Source organism: Mustela nigripes, chromosome 11 (genome assembly GCF_022355385.1).
Source record: "Mustela nigripes isolate SB6536 chromosome 11, MUSNIG.SB6536, whole genome shotgun sequence".
Lineage (NCBI taxonomy): Eukaryota > Metazoa > Chordata > Mammalia > Carnivora > Mustelidae > Mustela > Mustela nigripes.
The window spans coordinates 2,681,196-2,699,727 of NC_081567.1; positions in this window are offsets into that span (position 1 = coordinate 2,681,196).

Below are 18,532 nucleotides of genomic sequence, written 5' to 3' on the forward strand. Positions count from 1 at the left end.
GGGTAAATCAATTCTTTGTAAATTGAATCTTATTTCACATGTACCAGGGACATTCAGCACTTTTTAAAGGGACCCTAGGTGAATCTTTTGGGAACCCAAGAGTCCTTTACTCTGTTTTTCACATTTTACAGAAAAGGAACCTGTTATAGAGGAATTAAGTGACTTGTCACCATCTGATTTGTTGGTCAAATATAAGGTTTCTTAAAGAGAAGTATTCCTATTATTTTAGGTAGAGAGTGACTTGGTGAAGAGCCCGGCTATAGGGTTTGTAATGTCAGATCAATAACATCATACTTTTAACAGTATGTATTTTAGTCTGCAGATACTTGTAGATCTGTGTAAATCAGAGTATTATTTCAGCAATATATTAATGACTACAGTCTATACTGAATAGTTTTGCAGGCTATATAGCAGGTTGGGAAATGAAAACCAAAAACCAAAGAACTACAAACAGAAAAAGCTTCTGGCTAAGAAAATCACTTCTAAAAGATCCTGGCTGGAAGCATTTAGTTTTTCTTATGTGACTTGTGTGAGGGTGATGAATGTGCTGGACGGGTGCTGGGTATCGGGGTCCTGAGGGTGTGTTCCCAGCTTCATTGTGGAGGTGATAGAAATCTCTTCAGTCAGTAGCTTCATGTTAAGTTGAAGAAAGATGTTGAAAAGATTTAGTGAAACACTGATTGAATTATTCATTTTAAATTGATCGGGTTTTATCAACATCTGTATGGGCTGATTTAGTTTCTTCTTGCTGCATTCTAGAATAAAGAAATTTGTTAGATGTGAGAAACTTGAGAAAAAAAGCAGAGTTACTTTGGATTACTGTCTTTGGATGATCCAAATAAGAGAATCAAAATGTGCATTTGACTTGCTCTCCTTTTTCTCCATAGTTGTTTTCACGTGGCTTCTGCTTGTCAAAAATGATTTTGAAGTTGTCATTTACTACGAGAGACACTTCCTTTGGGTTTGGGATGTTAGTTTCTTGACATGAGACATTAAATCAGATGTGAGGGGCAGGAGTTAATTTGTACTGATATTAGCTCAGAGCTGTTGTGCAGTTTGCACTCTGTGGAGGGGGGAGTAGACATTATTACCCCCCTTCTATAGATGTAAGGACTGACACCCATAGGGGCAACAAAACTCGATCGCACGGGTGTGTGTGTGCCCTTTGCCATAAGTGCTCAGACTCCTCTGGCTCATCAGCAACGTCTCTGTAGCCTGAATGTCTTCCTTCCATTTTTACATTTATTATTAGTGTTGGCTGCTATGACCACTACTTTTTGAAGATATTGTGATATATGGGGCACCTGGGTGGTTCACGGTTCAGTGTCTGACTCTTGATATCTGCTCAGCTCATAATCTTGAAGTCCTTAAAATTGAGACCCACAGGGGCTCAATTATAGGGCTCCATGCTCAGCGGGGAATCTGCTTCTCCCTTTCCTTTGCCCCTCCCCCTGCTCTTGCTCTCTCGTAAATAAAGAAATAAATATTTGAAGGCACCGTGATTATTACTTACATATTAATGCCTGGAGCTCCTGGGTGGCTCAGATGGTTAAGCGGCTGCCTTCATCTCGGGTCCTGGGATCCAGCTCCATGTTGGGCTCCCAGCTCAGTGGGGAGTCTGCGAGTCTGCTTCTCCTTTTCCCTCAGCCTCTCCCTGAGCTTGTGCTCTCTCTGCCTCTCTCCCTCTCTCAAATAAATAAATAAAATCTTTAAAAAATAATGTCTTATTGTAATAATACTAAATAAATAATCCTAAGATAATACTTTTTGAACACTGTGAAAAGTATGGATAAGTGGAATCTTTAGGTTATCCAAACTCTCAGTATCTGTGCTCATCCCAGTCCCCACTTAACCAGAATTGTGTGCTGCTTGAACTTGTTCTGTGGCTCTGTGCTAGGATATACAGAAAAGTGGTAACGAGTGGAATGTTGGCTTTCATGTCCGTGTAAATACAACTGTGTCAGGGCCAGAGGGTGAACGTGGAGGGTTTGTAAAGCTGAAAGCTGAAATTGAAATGGGTCACTTAGAGCAGGTGGCTTCCGGCTGTGCCCCAGACCTTTGGGGGTGCCTATCCAGTTTCTGTACCTGTTATGGGCACATGTAGCTAGAATTTGAACTTCAGTGGTTTTGAAATAGTAGCATACGTAGTCTTTCATGAATTCTAGTTGGTGTGAAGGAAAGAAAGAGAATTTTTGCCGCCTTTCCTGGTTCCATATCCTTTGCCTTCCTCTTGATTAAAGTGTGAGCGGATAATGCTGCAGTTGAAAGACAGGAGGGCAGGTTATGGACAAACTGGAAAATCAAACTCTGTGGAACAAAGGCTCATTATTTTAAAATCACATAACAAATTTAATTAGGTAAACCCTACCAAAGAATGAATTGGCAATGTAGAATGTGCTGTGTGGCTCCTAAAAAATGAATACTTAATAAGTTTGAAATCACTAAATCATAGTAATTTCTTGCTTTATGCAGCAGAGTTCTATTAATTACAATCAGAAGTCAACCTATTTTAGGGAAGATTGCTAGTTTCAGCTAACTGTATGTGATCTGTTTCTACTCTTTGCAGGGGCCCCCAACCTTAGCTGCACACTAAAATCACAAGGGAGACTTGGGCAATACTGACGCCAGGACCTCGCTCCCAGACATGCAGATGTAACTGGCCTGGGGGAGAGCCTGGCTAGCAGTGTTTTTTAAAGCTCCCCTGGGGGATCTCAATGTGCATCCGAGTTAAGAACCACTGTTTATATTATAATCATTCTTTAATTATATTTGGTTATGTCTTTATAGATGGAGCTCTGCAGTTTAGCATTTTGACTTTAGAGCTGTACTCTTCTGAGGCGGGCAGCTCAGATCAACTTACAGGCAATTTAAAGTGCTGACCTTTATCTCTCAAGTTTTTATGTTTAGATGGCAGTTGCTGTAAGGATTACCCTTTTCCTTTGGCAGCATCATAATACTGAGTGCCAGGACCCAAGTTTTTGAAACCTCCCAGTAGACCCTTTTTAAACTGTTCTGAGCCTGCAGGGTATGGCAGGACCTAGCTGTTAATTCAGTATTCTCATCTGATTGACGTGGGGAGGATCACTGGCCACCTAAGGGAGGCCTTCCCATTATTAATTCCTTTCTGCGTGTCCTTTGTGTGTCTGCCCAGAGGCCTTGGCATTGGGTACGCTGTGAAAGTCATTAAATTAAAGAAATCTCTTATACTGGCTGCTCACACCGACGCTCAGAGAAACAATCATAGTAGTGGCGGGGGCTTTCTCCTTTGAAAGAATACGCACCGAGGGCTTTTGGTGTATTTCTTGATAGAATTTGCAGTGGGCCTGCTGTTTACTGATGGGTGGAAAAGCGCTGATTGGCATGTTGGGGTCACTGCTGCTGGAATTGTCCCAAATTTTGTAACTCATTTGGGTGTGTGCATGTGCGTGTACACATGGACGTACTAGGGTGTGTGTGTGTATGCCTATGTGTGCGCACATGGACATGCTAGGATGCACGTATGCCAGTTTTTATTGGGTTTCAAACATGAGGCTTATTTTTAAATTGCTTGCAAAATTTGTCCAAAGAGAGGAAAACATTTAAATTGGTGATTCTCAAATTTTTGTAGGTATATCAGGATCAGATAGAGTCAGCCTCAGATAGGGTCTAACCTTTGCGAGGCAAAGATTTAAATAAATTTCCCTGAAAAGCTACTTTTGTTAGATACCCTGATACAGATTACAAACAAGGCTATTGATGGTTCCATATAAAAACAAATGAATATATTTTTAACATTTGTGGAAATCATAGTTTTGAAGCTCGGAAGGCCTGTGTATCACTATCTGCTCTATTTTTGGAAGTAATGGAGGAAGTATTTCAACCTGATTACTGCCTGTGGAGTGAGGAATTTCTTAGTATTTGACTGCCAGTATTTGCTGGCACTTTATTTCCTTAGAGCTCCTCAAGTCATTATAAGAATCACCCAACAGTTTGAAATGAAAATGATGTCTTACTATAAAATGTCAGCTATCTATGGTAAAAAGATTACACGCCATTTAAAATATAATTGCCATTCCCCTCTCCCCCTCACATCTAAACATTTGAGAAGAACAGAATCCTTGCAGAATGAGGAGCACTCAGGGTTCAAGCCTTGCAGATTTGAGAAACTGCATCTATTTTAAGTCTTTTAATAGTCCAGATAATTATAACTCCACCTACTGCCCTTTTCTTTCCTCTACCTCCTGGTCATTTTAATGATGCAGTTTGTGTATTGCTGCTGTTGAATTCGGCCTGGTGAAGGTTACTTATTTATTTTTCCCTGAGCTGGGTTTTATCCTCTGTTTACTTATCTTGGTGTTCTGTTTCCTTCCTGAACTGCCACCAGACATTCCTATACATGGCTATTGTGTAATGCACAGTGGGCAGAAGGAGCTTGGGGACTCCTGCCGTGGGAGTCCTGTTTGGGTAAATGTCACCTCTTTAGACAAAGAGGAACTTGGTCGAATCACACATCCAGAAAAAGCTTAGATTGCCACATCTTACACATTTTTTCTGACAATTTGAAAGTCTCTGTTTGCTGTATGGTTTTGAAGAGCTAAACTGGTTTGGTGTAGGGTTTTTAATACATTGCTTGTTAATATTCTTGGGGTGAAGGTGGAAAGGAGCCAGTTGGGGATGAGTAATCTGGAGTCCATGCCCTCCTGCCCCACTTTGTCCATGGCTTACTAAGAGCTGGGACACGAACCTAGGAGAAGAGAGCTCCTCTGTAAAAACGCTGTTGACTCCCACGCAAATTAGTGTTGCCGCTGGGGCTTAATGGGGCGCAGAAGAGAGCCTGCCTCCACCACTTGTGGAGGAAAGTATTGGAGTTAGTATCTGTGACAACAAGCTGGGGTTTAGGTACTGTTTTAAGAAGTCTTACTTATCTTTAGGCTTATTTGTTGACCTTAAGGACATTCTTAGGCAGTAATGCTGCTTTTCTCAGCACTCAGGGTTTCCATCAGGGGCCCTGGCCTTCGCTGATTTGTATGCACGCCTGCTGACCCTGACCTCCCTTTCTAGTTAGAGGAATTGGGGTCAGTGTAGACCACTTCCCCATGGGCTATCTCTTCCCACCTCTCCTCAAATTTTGTTTTAGTTGGAGACCTTGGTGGCTCTAAAAGTACTTTAGCTCCTCTTTGTGTAATTCTGCTTATTTGGAGCATGATTACTATGAAGAAAACTTGGGGAACACCTTTTCATGATGTTTTGCATCCCATTCCCAAATTGCATCGCTTAGCCTTGTCTAAGGACCTGATCCAAAAGAGGGTACCCCTTGCTACTGGGGAGAGCCTTTTAGCTTTCAAGAATGTATGTGTAAACTTAAGGCAACTGTCCTTCCCTACTTCTTTTGTCATCTCTCCTGTGCCCCCCTTCCAGTCTCCGTGCTCTTCCTCCTGCTCACTGGCCTCAGCTGACACCCACACACAGAAGGCTGGCTCTTTTCAAGAGCACGCATGGCACAGTGGGCAAGAGAATAAGCTTTGCAGATAGGTTCCCTGGGCCCAAGTCTGGCTCTGCCACTTCCCAACTGTGTAACCCAGGGCAAATTCCTTGACCCTCCTGTGCCTCACTTTCCTCATCTGTAAGAGCGTAAAAATAATAGTATTCACTGTGTGTAGCACAAATAGCTATTATTACTTCCTAAATATACTATTTTAACAGCTTTATTGAGATAGAATTTATAGCCATAAAATCCATCTGTTTTAAAGTGTCAACTCTAGATTCTTAGTATGTTTAGAGTTGTGCTAACATCTCCATACTCTAATTTTAGAACATCCCCAAATCTTCCTCATACCTACTAGTGGCCCATCCCCACCGAGACTTCCCTTTCTGCCAGGTAACCATCCATCTACTTTGTGTGCAGTTGCCTCTTCTGGATGTTCCTATCGATGCAGACACACAATGCATGGTTGTGACTGGCTGCTTCCATTCCACATGTTTCTAAGGATCAACCATGTTGCAGCATGGATGAGTCATGTATTTATTACTTCCTTTTAATTGTTGGGTCATATTTCATCTCTTAGATATATATGCCACATGTTGTTTATCCAGCCATCACTTGACAGACCTCTGGGCTGCTTCCAGATTTTGGCTCTTAGCCATGGACATTCACGTATAATTTTTGTGTGGACATAACCCACACATTTCATTTCTCTTGGGCATGTACCCAGGAGTGGAAATAATGGGCCCTATGATAACTCTGTCTTAACATTTTGAAGAACTAGCAGACTGTTTCCACCACATATTCCCACCAGCAACACTTGAGGGTTTCAATTCCTCCATATCTTTGCCGGCACCTGTTAGTGTCTTTTTGATGATAGCCTTTCACATGGGTGGTTTGAGATGGGTTATCTCATAGTAATATTGATTTTTCTCATGACAGATGATGTTGAACATTTTTCATGTGCTTATTAGCCTAAATATACTATTGACTATATGAAAACTGGCTTGCTGGTTTAGAGATAATAGAGATATAGGAAATATCAGTCTCTGCTTTTATGAAGTTTACAACCATGACAAGAGTGAAGTTAGTTTGAGTCAAGCATACTTAAAGAGTCCTATCTGCATCTCATTAACAGTAAGAAAATGTTAGCTCTAGATAAAGCTAAGCCATCATTAGTATCTAGAGCTTAATCATTTTCTAATAGGTTTGTGTGTAAAGAGATAATTTTGTTTGGTTTCATCTCTACTTGCTTTTGTGTTTTAAATTTTATAAAATTAAATTTTATTAAATTTTATTAAATTGACAACATGGAAATGGCTTTGTTGTCACACTGTAAGTTCCAGTTTGTTCTCAGCAACTCTCAGATGCTTGAAATAAAATGTAGCCGTTTTTCTCACTTTTTTAAAGTCCCCCCCCCCCCGTCTTACCTGAATTATGTAAGCTATTCACTTAACAGTGGTTTTTCTGTAGTGGTGGGTTTATGTAATTTTTGCTTGTAGGAAATTATATATATTCATTTTTATACCTCAATTTACCTTGTTGAATGTTACCTGCATGAAGTCTGTGACTGTGGCACTGATGATCTCTGGGGGCTTTTCTAATAGTGCTTATCTGTGCGTGTAATCTCAGGTAAGAGGCATATTTGGTGCACATTTTCTGATTTTTGAAAGAGAAACATGAATTACTCCCTCTGATATAAAACTCACCAACACTAATGTTAGTATTTTGTCATGCAATTATGTTTCTATTCATTTTTAGTTTACATTCTGAACCAGAGGGCCAGTGGGCAGAAGGCATGGTCATGGAATTAATTAGGCAAAGAGGTTTGACCTTGATACTACCACTTACTGTCTCTGTGGTCTTAAACAAGGTACCTAATCTCTTTCTCAGTTTTTTCATTTGTAAAATGGGCATAAAAACATGACCTCTATCTGATGGAGTTGTTGCAGAGATACCTGATATTTTGTTTATTAAAACATTTCTTCCCGGGTATGCAGTAAATGCTCAGTAATTGTTAGATAGTAGCGCTAGTAGTCCAAATAAGAATGTTGCCTCCTCCATCTAATTGGGAGATAAGATGCACCTGAAGAGTTAAATGGTACCTGGAGGATCGAAAGCCCAAGAACAGATAGCAAACTAGTTAGCATGATCGTACAGGAGCTTAGGTTTTAAAATGCCAGTGACCGCCAGAGTGGACAGCAGGTACTGCCTTAAAGTGGTGTGAGGAAGGTGTGTCTCCATTATGAAGGGTGGATAGATGGATGCCCTAAGGACTTTTAACTGAGGTCAAGTTTCTACACAGTGAAATTCACAGATGTTAAGTGTACTACTCAATGAGTTTTGGACAAATGTATACATTCACATAGCTACCACCTCAGTCTGGATAGAGAACGTTTCTGTCACTCCAGCAGATCCCCTCACGCATGCCTTCCCAATCAGTCTCCATCTCTGTAGGCAACCATTTCTCTGATTTCTTTCCACATAGATTAATTTTGCCTGCGCTTGAATTTCGTATAAAGGGAGTAGTGTAACATGGGTGGTTTTGTCTGGCCTCTTTGACCCAGCGTGATGCCTGAAATTCCTCCATGGTGTTGAGTTTACCAGTTTCTTCATTTTTATTGATGTACCTCTCTGTTGTTTTCAGTTTAGGGTATTACAAATCATGCTGCTGTGATTCTTCATGTAAATTTACTTGAGTGGATGTGTACTTTCTTCAGGAAATATCTCTTGAAGAAATATTTGGGCCTGGAACTTCTGGGTCATTGGGTAGATGTTTGTTTAATTTTGTAAGAAATTGCCAAACCTTTCCCCCAAGTGGTTGTGCCATTTGTACAGTCTTAACAGGAACAGAGGAGAGCTGCTGTGGCAACACACATTTGCCTACATTTAGTGTTGTCTGTTTTTTCCCACTGAGCCATGTAGTCAGTAGTGGCAAATGATGTTAAGCACTTACGATGTGCTTATTAGCTGTTGGTTCCTTTTTCTCTGTGAAGTCCATGTTCAGGCCTTTTGGCTCCTTTTACTTATTTGTTTCCTTCCATGTTAATCTTAGAGTTGTGGGCATTTTTATATAATTTGGATACAAGTTTTTCAAGATGTATGTAACCAGAATATTTTCTTCCACTTTGTGGCTTTCATATTCATTCCTTAACAATACACTTCACAGTGCAATTGTTTTAATTAAACATTTTTTAAGAGACTCTTACATCCAGAGGAGTTATCAGAATACAGAGAGATCCCGTGTACCTCTGTGCCCTTTACTCAGTTTTCCCCAATGGAAATATCTGAAACAGTGATTGCAACCAGGTAACTGACATCCATGCAGTCAGCACAGAGAATCTCTTATGTTCTTGCCCTTCCCATGTTCCCCACCCCCTTTCCCCCCACCCCCATTTCTGGCCCTTGCAACCACCAGTCTTTTCTCTCTTTCTGTGATTTTGTCATTTCAGCAATGCTATATAAAAGGAATCCTATTGTATGTGACCTTTGGGATTAGATCCTTTTTTTCACTCAGCAGAATTCTGTGGAGATTCATCTGGGTTGTTGTGTGTATCAGTAGTTTGCTCTTTTGTATTACCTAGCGGTGTAATATGGTTTGGATGCCCTGTAGTGTGTACAGAGATATCTGGGTTCTATCTGGCTTCTGCCTGTTATGACTAAAGCTGCTATTAACATCTTGTACAGGTTTTTATGTAAACACAATTCTTCATTTCTTTGGGATAAATGTCTAAAGTGCAATTGCTGGCTTTGTATAGTAGATACATATTTAGTTTTATCAGAAACTGCCAAACTGTTTGCTAGAATGATTGTACTACTTCATGCATCACCAGCAGTGTATGAGTAATCCAGTTCTGTTTTTGTTTTCACATCATCAACCTTTGGTGTTGTCACTATTATTTTAATTTAGCCATTCTGATAGATATGTGCTGATAAGTTTATTAGGGCTTTAATCTGCATTTCTATAATGATTGATGATGTTGAACATTTTTTCATGTATATATTTGTTATCCATTGATCCTCTTCAGTGAAATGTCTATTTATATCTTTTAGCCATTTTCTATTTAGATTATTTGTTTTGTGTGGTTGACTTTTGAGGGTTCTTTATGTATTTTAGATACTAGTCCTTTTTTAGATATGTGGTTTGGACATATTTTCTCCTAATCAGTGCTCGTCTTTTTATCCTCTTGTCAGAGGCTTTTAGAGAGCAGATGTTTTAAATTTTGGTAAGATTCAACTTGTTGTTGTTGGTTTTTTGGTTTTTTTTTTAATATTTTTTATTTATTTCTTTGACAGAGAGAGAGATTGCAAGTAGGCAGAGAGGCAGGCAGAGAGAGAGGAAGAAGCAGGCTCCCCACTGAGCAGAGAACCCGATGCAGGGCTCAATCCCAGGACCCTGGGATCATGACCTGAGCTGAAGGCAGAGGCTTAACCCCCTGAGCCACCCAGGCGCTCCATTGTTGTTTTTAATGCACTGTACTTTTGGTGTCAGGTCTGAGATTCTTTGCCTAGCTGTAGATTTTAAAGATTTTCTCTAATATTTTTTCTAACAGTTTTCTGGTTTTATACCTAAAGCCATGACCGATTTGAGTTAATTTTTATATGAAATAAGAAGGTTACGTTCTCTATTTTTTTTTTTTTTTAATCTTCTGGATATACGGTTGCTCTGTCTTCACTCTTTTTTTTTTAAATTTTTTATTTTTTATAAACATATATTTTTATCCCCAGGGGTACAGGTCTGTGAATCACCAGGTTTACACACTTCACAGCACTCACCAAAGCACATACCCTCCCCAATGTCCATAATCCTACCCCCTTCTCCCAAACCCCCTCCCCCCAGCAACCCTCAGTTTGTTTTGTGAGATTAAGAGTCACTTATGGTTTGTCTCCCTCCCAATCCCATCTTGTTTCATTGATTCTTCTCCTACCCACTTAAGCCCCCATGTTGCATCACCACTTCCTCATATCAGGGAGATCATATGATAGTCGTCTTTCTCTGCTTGACTTATTTCGCTAAGCATGATGTGCTCTAGTTCCATCCATGTTGTTGCAAATGGCAAGATTTCATTTCTTTTGATGGCTGCATATATTCACTCTTTTTTTAAAAAAAATATTTACTTATTTATTTGGGAGAGAGAGAGTGCATGATTGGGTGAGGCAGAGGGAGAGGGAGAAAGAATCTCAAGCAGACTCTGTGCTATGTGCAGAGCCAGACACAGGGCTTGATCTCGTGACCCTGAGATCACAACCAGAATTGAAACCAGGAGTCAGACACTTAACCAACTGTGCCTCCCAGGCACCCCAATCTTTTCTCTGTTGAATTTGTCCTTCACGTTGGTAAAAGATCAGTTGGCTGTACTTGTGTTGGGCTTTTTCTAGGTTCTCTATTCATTTTTTTGATTTAAAATTTTGTCTCTCTCTCTTTCTTTTCTTTCTCTTCCCTCTTTTCTTGTCCTCCCTTCCTCCCTTCTTTCCTTCCTCCCTTCCTTTGTCATTCTAACTGGGTTGTAGCATGCTGCAATCTCTTCAGTTGAAAACTTCACACATAACCACTGGCTGAGGTCAGGCTATATGTGACAATTGATTTCATTTTTAAAGTCACGTTAAATTTTTACTAAAATCAAATAGAATTGCAAGGCTGATAAAGGAAAATTTAAAAACAAAACAAACTCAGAAGTCTCTTGCTCCACTCCTCCCTAAATTATTCTTTGTTGAATACTAGTCCTTCATTTATCAAATTTTATCCTTTTCCCCCTTTTTTGGCTTTTTGTTATGAAGATGAGTACTTTGTATCCTTATATGGTCCAACACTCATGCTTTCCCTTCTGTTTTCCAAATATAATTATATCAAAATTTTTAGTTAAAGCAATCTAAAATGTTTGACTAATTTTTTAAAATATTTTGTAATTATATTTCTTCAAAATATTTGCTTTCTGAAGTTAATAATTACTTAATTTCCCCTCACTTATTTATTTGTCTATATTCCTATTACTATTTATTTTCAGACTTCCAGCTCCTGAGATTATGATTTTCCCACCCAGCCCAATGCATCCTCTTTTCTTTATTCTTAAAGACTCCTGACCCAGCTGTGCTCTAGGTATTCCATATAGATGTGCTCCTGGCCCTTCTCATTGCTCCTGTCTCGTTTCCTAAATTCCATCTCTTTCTCATCCATAATATATACTCTAATTTTAGTAGAGTACGTCTTTTAGTAGTTTCATAAGAAAGCATGCATGAGAAATATTTTTGAGACCCTGAAAGTGTCAATAGGTATTAATATGAAAATATATATTATGTATCTTTTCATGCTTAATTGATAATTTGAATGTAGAATTCTGAGATGCAAATATTATTCAAAATTTGAGGCTGTGCTACACTGACTTCTAGTTTTGACCATGTTGTTGAAAAGTCAGATGACATTCATATTTACCATCTTTTAATGTGAACTAGTTGTTTCTGACTTGGACATTATAGTCTCTTTTCTTGATCCCCAATGCTCTGAAATTTCATAGCAGCGTAACCTGATATGGGGATTTTTAAAATTCATTATGCTATACATTCAGTAGGCTTTTTAATTTGAATACTTACATCTCTCAGTTAAGAGAATATTTTGTGTATCAATATTTTAATAATTTCCTCTTTATTTTACTCTGGCTAGACCTTGACTAGGATTGATGAGAGCAGACATTCTTGACTGGTTATCAAGTTTAGGGGAATTCTGTCACACACTGGTTAGAATTTCTGGACTCATTGATACTCAAATTTCTTATCTCCTATTAATACCATATTGTCTTGATTACTATAGCTATATAATAAATCTTGAAATCAGGAAGATTGATACCTCTCATTTTCTTCTTTAGTTTCTTTTTTAAGATTTATTAAAATTCATTGAAAGAGACAGAGCACAAGCAGGGGGAGAGGCAGAGGCAGAGAGAGGGGAGAAGCAGACTTTCCATTGAGCTGGGAGCCAGATGTGAGGCCCAAGCCCAGGACCTAGAGATCATGACCTGCGCCGAAGGCAGATGCTTAACCATCTCAGACACACAGGCACACCTCTGTTCATTTTCAAAATTGTTTTAGATATTCTAGTTGCTTTGCCTTTGTATTAATATTAGAATACTCTTGTGTATATCTACAAAGAATGTCGCTGGTGTATTTACAAAAATTCCATTAACCCTGTACATCTGTTTGCATAGAATTGACATCTTCACTATGTTGAGTCTTCAAATCTATGAACATGGTATATCTTTAAATTTTTTTTTAGGTCTTCTTTGATTTCTGTGATTAGCATTTTATAATGTTCAGAATAAAGATCATGATAAGTTTTTTAAAGTTTATACCTAAGCATTTCATTTTATTTGGAGTAATTGTAAATGGTATTGTTGTTTAATTTTGATTTCTACTTATTCACTGGTAGTTTATAGAAATGTTATTGATTTGTGTATTGATCTTGTATCCTGCAGTTATTGTTGAATTCACTTATTAATTCTAGAAGGGATATGTGTATCTGTGTGTGTGTGCGCACGCATGCATGCCTGTAGCTTCTTTGGGATTTTCTACAGATATAATCATGTCATCTACAAATAGGGACAATTTCATTTTTCCCTTCCAATATGTATATCTTTTATTTATTTTCTTCCTTATTTCAATGGCTAGCCCTTGACTAGGATTGATGAGAGCAGACATTCTTGACTGGTTATCAAGTTTAGGGGAAATGTATTCAGTCTTTTAACTGTTCAGTAAGATGTTATTAGATGTAGGGTTTTGGTAGATTTTCTTTATAAAGAAAGTGCTCTCTATTCCCAATTTGATGAGAGTGGTTTTTTTTCTTAACTTTATGAATGGGTGTTGGATTTTGTTGAATGCTTTTTCTGCTGCATTTTATAGATCACAGATTTTTTTTAACTCATTGATATGGTAAATTATGCTGATTGATTTTTCAAATTTTGAACCAGCCTTGCATACCTGGAATACATTCCTCTCAATCTTGGCATATAATTCTTTTAATACATTACTGTATTTGACTTGCTAATATTTTGTTGAAGATTTTTGTGTCTAAGATCAGTAGAGATATTGGTATATAATTGACTTTTTTGTATTATCTTTGCCAAGATTTGATATGAGGGTAAAACTAGGCTCAAAAATGAGTTGGGAAACATTTCTTTCTCTTCTGGTTTTTGGACAAGAATATGTAAAGTCGATGTTAATTCTTTAAATGTTTGATAGAATTCTTTAGTGAAACCATCTGGGTCTGGAGATTTTTCTCAGAAGCTTTTTAATTACAAATTCACTTTCCTTAATTGTGTGTGTGTGTTTGTGCGTGCATGCACACGCGTGAATGCCTGTAGCTTCTTTGGGATTTTCTACAGATATAATCATGTCATCTACAAATAGGGACAATTTCATTTTTCCCTTCCAATATGTATAACTTTTATTTATTTTCTTCCTTATTTCAATGGCTAGACCTTGACTCTTTGGGCTGTAGATTTCATTTTGACTGAATTTTTGTAGTTATAGTTTCTCAGGAATTAGTTCACATCTTCTAAATCTCAAATTAATGAGTTTAAAGCTACTCATTGTATTTTTAGTGATGGCAAAATCTGTGGTGATATCCCCTATTTCATTGCTCTTATTGGTGGTTTATTTCTTCACTATTTCTTTCACTATTTATTTCTCACTATATCTTATTAGAGCTTTACACTTCTTTTTCCTTAAAAAACCAGGCTTTTGATCCATTGATTTTTGGTTTTATTTCTCTCTTTCCTTCTCTCTCTCTCTCTCTCTCTTTTTATTTTAAAGAGAGACCGTGAGTGGGGGTGGTGAGAGGGTGAAAGAGAATCTTAAGCAGGCTCCATGCTCAGCATGAAGCCTGATGCAGGGCTCAATTCCAACACCTTGAGCTCATGACCTGAGCTGAAGTCAATAGTGGGATGTTTAACCAATTGAGCCACCCAGACACCCCTAAAAACTGAGCTCTTAAGTAAAAATTAGAATTTTGGAAATTTTATATATGCAACCCTGAGCTGAACAATTCCCATTATTTAGGGATTTTTTGATGAGATATGGAGCTATATTAACACGGTATTTTCTATATTGCATAACATGTATGTCAACATTTTGAAGAGCTACAGAAGTTAGCAAACCAACAAAGTCATGCAGGCATAAGAAATCCACTCAAAGTGTGAGATAGGCCAAGAGTTTTTAATGTAGCAAGGCACCAGAATTTCACTGATAGAGTTACAGATCCCAAATGGCAACTAATCTTTATGAAACTTGCTACTCGTTCAGTTTTGGTGCAGTAGCAAGAATATTCACAGTTATCTGAAAAGGCTATTAAAATACTTCTCCCTTTTCCAGCTACATGTTTGTGAGAGGTGGGACTTTTTCATGTCCTTCAGCAGACACAACATACTTGCAGGAGATGAAACACATATGAGAATCTAGTCATCTTTTATTAAGCCAAACATTAAATAAATTTGGGGAAAAAAGTGCCATTCTTTTCAATATTTTTTTTTAATTGGGGAAAATTAATTTTTCAAAGCTTGTTATAGGATGATAACTTTGTTACTATTTTTAATGAATTAATAAATATTTCCAAAGTTCTCAGTTTTACATTCTTATATATAATAGAAAGATATAACTCTCATAAACAAGAATTTGGGGTGTAAAGGGTTCCTGAGACCAGCAAGTCTGCTCACTGTTGCTGTAAAGGAGGTTGGTTTTATGATTTTGTTGATTGGGAAACCCACGCATAGGAAGCAGGGTTACCAAGTTCAGGAGCTAGAAATGGTTAGCGCTGAGATCTGTACCTGGGCGGTCTGGTTCCAGGGTCCTTGCAGTAGTTGCCACCATATACCAGTACTTCTCAGTGGGGAGACTTTACAGTTTGTAAGTTGGCCAAGATCAATGGGCCTTATCTGTTGGAACGTTGATATCCATAAGAAGTTTCTTCCCCATGTAATTTTCTTGGTCTAAAGTTAAATCTTTGCCATTGGGGTACCTTTGAGTCTCACTTTTGATGTCAGTACATACATGGCATAAATTCACGGTAAGCGCCTAAGCAGGGCAAGGTAAATCACCTGTGAATTTCTTTCCATGGATTTTTCTGCCTTTTATTTAATCAGAGTTGGACTTCCAGGATTATTTGAAAGAAATACTGTACCATGTTCAAGAAGAATGTTTGTTATCTCTGATAACTCTTCTTATATTGGTTGGTCCTACTTTTTTGCTACAAACGATAGAATGACAATTTAGTGCATTTCTACTTTGAAATAAAATATTGGAGAGCTGGAAGCTTATTTCAGTTTGGAGAAGTAGGGGAATTGCTTTTATCCCACTGCCTCTTCTTATTATTAATTTATATGCTGAAATATATTAGCACGGTGCAGAATCAAACCAGTACATAAATACAACCATTTATGTTTCTACCATAAGCTTCGCTGTAGATTAATCTCACTGAAAGCTTGAATGGTTTCTTAGGGGGAAATATAGAAAGGGTAGGTTTACCCCATGAGTTCTCTTAAATACTCTGTTAATTCGCATTGATTTCAGAGAAAACAGAGATAATCAGTTTGACTTCCCCCTGACTGAATGTATCATCCAGCTGTTTGCAGCACTGCTTAATGGAAACCTGAGGGCCCCTCTGCTTTCTGGGTTTTCGTGTGCACAGATCCAGATCCCAAGAGAAGACTGCAAACACTACTCAGAGAAAATCCCACACTTCTAGTCAAACTTTTGAGTCCAAAATGATTATTTTATGGTGAGATCTGGGAATATGTACTGGGAGCTTTGTTCTGCTTTCTCTCCTCTGATTATAGTGCCCTCCAAAAGACAAAGGGACAAGAGCCTTGGGAGAGGGGTGAGGTGTACTTACGTGATGTGCTCAGGCTCCCCCAAGTCAACCCCTGACCGAGCTTAGCAGTCAGTCACTGCCACTCCACACCAGGCCATCCCTCTCCCTCAGAGGCTGCCCCTGGGTGGCCAGGATGCTCCTAAGCCCTGCTTACCTTTCATGGGCCAGACACACGCAAACCCATGCGTGCGCGCACACACACGCGCACACACACACACACACAGAGGCTTGCACAGGCTCACTTCTTAATTGGGGTGGAGATGTGCTGTAATCTAAAAAAATTCTCATTTGTCATCAAGGATGGAATGGTTCTTTAATAAGCCTTCAGATGCCTTTGAAAGCCATGGTGCAGCATAGGCAGCGCTAAGAGATGGACCCAGGCCCTCACATTTCTGTGAGATCTTAGAGCCTGGGCCCCTGGGAAGTCTGAGTCTAGCTGCCCTGGGCTCTTTGGGCACTGATGCCCCCTCAGCTCCTTCGCTGGCTGACTTGTAGACACTTCTGCCACAGGGACCCCATTGAGGGTCCCATAGGCAGCAGCTTCCTGCTTCTGTCCTCTTGCTTCTTGGTATTGCTCTCGGCTTGGTAACCAGCATCACACTCCCTGGACTGTGGCTCCTCGGGGCAGGGACCAGCTGTCTGAGACTCTCAGGAAATGCTTGAACCAGGGACCACAAGACTTTAGCAACCATGAGCTCCAGGCCATGCCTCTCCTGGACTGGGCCCTGTGGATATGAGGAGGGCATGAAGGGTCTTCTGGCTCTCAGAGGACAGAGTGGTGACTGGCCTTGCCGTGAAACTTGCAGTCCCCCACTAAGACATGCTCAAGAGTATACATAATTGCAGCTACTTTCTGCGCTGAGATTTCTGATACTCATTTATTTTATAAAGCAGTGGTGGAAATATATAAAGTGATATACAGAAGACGTTGACTGATTTTTTTTTAGACACACAGAATATGATGGAAAATAATTATAAATATTTCTGATAAGCTAGGAGAATGAAGCCTGAGAACTCAGTCTGGTGATAGAGCTGCCTCCTCCTTCATTTCACCTGTAAACAGCAAGGGCTTCTGTAGGTGGTCTCAGAAAGCACAGTTTGCATCAGCTTGTCCTAAAGCATATGGAGGACTCACTCCAGAGAGAATTATCTTCTAGGATCATCTCACGTCATTGAAGGGTCACCTTTCCATACTTACGTATTTAACTGTAGTAGAACATACCTGATCATATTTACATTTTTACCTCAGAAATACACTTGAAATGCACAACTACTGCTTTTAAAAAGATGAATATTACTATTATGAGAAAGCACAACACACTGTGAGACTAAAGCCCCGGCTTCAGTAGGTGTGCCTAATGACCTGCCAGCAGCAGGGATTTGAAGGACTATATTTACCAGAAAAGGATCTTCTACCTGTATTTTTCAGAATAGGTGTTCACAAATGATGCATTATGCCCTGTGCTTTTGTTTCTCCCTGGGATTTGAAAAATAAAACTTTCCGTTAGCTGTGAATTCATAAGCTTGGGGCATGAAAATGTTTGAATTTGATATAAAAGAAGTTTTGAAAGGAAGATTAGTGGTTTAAACCAAAAGATTAGTCGCCTTGGGAAATTCAGCTGTCGAAAAAGCCGAGTTCAGTAATAAAAGGTCCTGCTCCAGCTGATTGCTCCATTCATGCTGCAATTCCTAATCCTTCCCGCCGGACCCTTGCCTGATCGACAGCGCTGATTACCAAGACCTAATAGCACTCATCGTCACTTTACCAGAACGTTTGGGGTTCATCTGTGTTAGACACCCCTCATCTGTGGTGCACTTGGCTCCTCTGCTGTGTGGGAGAAATAATAATTACTCGTATTCATTATCACTTTAAGTGGAGGAGAAAGGTGAGGTCCTAGAACTGATCATGATTACGTGGGCTTACCTCTCTCATTGGCAGAGTCACAGATGAGCTTGACATTGGACTCTATTGGCAACAAGCTGTTGATTCCTATCCATTCTGCCATGAGAGAGTTTCTGGTAGCAGACCCATGGTTTTCCATGATGGAGCAGATAATTAAAACCCATGGCAAGCTCAGCCTCCTTCAGGGTAGGAAAACCTGGGGCCATAGGACCGTGTTCTGCTTCCCCGCTTTCCCCCAGAAGTAAATGATCTTTGCTGTGGAAGATGGGTTGTGGTCCCCTTGTACACGAGCAGAAGATTATCTCTATGTCAGATG